We start from the raw sequence: 1,672 nt of genomic DNA on the forward strand, positions 1-1,672 counted from the left end.
CCGCCGTCTCCCGCTGCCCGCCCGGCCCTGAGGACGGGCGAAGGCGGCGAGCCTTGTACTTCTTTCTTCCTCCTTCCTCCGGTTAGGCTGGGTCCCAAAGTGCCAGGGGGTCTACCAATTTTGTTCTGCCACCCTGATGGCTCGAAGCGCTACTTTTCTAGAAGTAAAAGAACCCACAGTGACAGATTAAAGTCCTCCTAAATATGAACCCGCATGGAATATTTCTGTTAACAACTCAAGGCAAGTGCGGATATTGACAATGTACTTAAGCCCATTAGCGAGGAGCTGTTCCCCACTTCATCACGTTTTTCTAGCGTGAAACGAATTTTTAGAGATTGCTGCCACTAAAAGCAATCCAGTATTTTTAAAAGATGTCCTGTAAGGAAAACAACAATAACGCAGAGGTGCACACTTTAAAAAATGAAAAGAGTCGGAAAGGGCAGAATAAAATCGTGACCGGGAAGGAGCTGGCCAAGGACGAGACACTGTATTAACGCAGTGAAAACAGAGGAAACCAAGCGCGCCCGTTTGCGGATGAGTGTATCCAACAACGCGCTATGCGCACGCTAGCGAGTGCGCAAACGGACTGCCACCCCGCACCTTGGTCCCTCAGCGGAACGGCAGTATTTCAGAACTTCAGAAAGTGGATTAACAGAGCGAGAAGGGTGAAAATTCATTATATGTTGCACAATGGAATTGATCAAAGACATCAGGAAGGTTTTCATAGCCAACTTTATAACCCATAAAAATCGGGGGTTTTTCCTACTCGTGTTTGCCTTTAACTTAGGTGTTATCAATCTATACAGCAGATGACGGATGTCCTTGTCAAAATGACGCCAGTCAAAACATTTTTTGCCCCAGCCCTGTTCAAATTTCTGTTAAAATGTCCTGCCTTAGACACAGACAAAGTCTAAACAGCAGCAGCTTTCCCAGGCTCTGCGAGAATCAAGGGTGGGAAAGAAATAAAGTAGGCACGGGGTGGGGGGAACGCGCACACGTTATGTTTGTAAGCAAGTGTGCGTGTAGTGGCCGCGTGACACCTGACAACGGGGGCTTTTCTGACACTAGAGAGATGTTTTGGTGACATAAACACTCCATGTAAGTATTTTGTCTTAAATGCGTGGGATACTATGTACATGCGATATACGTAAGAGATCATAGTTCTCGCCTAGTTTTTCATACGGTGTAGCAAAGAAACTGAAAAAACCTGTTAAATACTCACTGATACGTGAGCTCAACAACTGAGTAGCGGGGCGGAGAAAGCAAATTTTTAAGCAAAGCGGGGAGAAAAAGTCGCTAGAGATGAGAAATTTCTCGCCACAGGTTGCGTCTCGGTCTGCGTACTTCTTGCTCCGTGCTGTAACCGAGTACAGAGAGCAGGAGAGAAACGTGCTGGTGCTCGAGGGGACAAGGTCTGAGGAGGGAGAAATGCTAGGGCGGTGAGTTCCCCCATCTGTGTTTCTGTGTTGGGACCTCCTGGGGCAGGTCTCAGGTAGCCGAGGGGAACGGGAGGCAGGTCATCCCGGGAGAGGTGGAGTAAAGTAAGTGTGACAGTATCAGCGCAGCGAAAGGGGCCAGGAAGGTCTCTAAAATCCACCTCGGCCCCCGAGGGGCAAAAGGCAAGTGAAGCAAGGCCGGCGCTCGCTGGGCCGGCGCGGACCGGGAGGGGAGC

This window comes from Aptenodytes forsteri, unplaced genomic scaffold, assembly GCF_000699145.1.
Source record: "Aptenodytes forsteri isolate BGI_AS27 unplaced genomic scaffold, ASM69914v1 Scaffold69, whole genome shotgun sequence".
Taxonomy (NCBI): Eukaryota; Metazoa; Chordata; class Aves; order Sphenisciformes; family Spheniscidae; genus Aptenodytes; species Aptenodytes forsteri.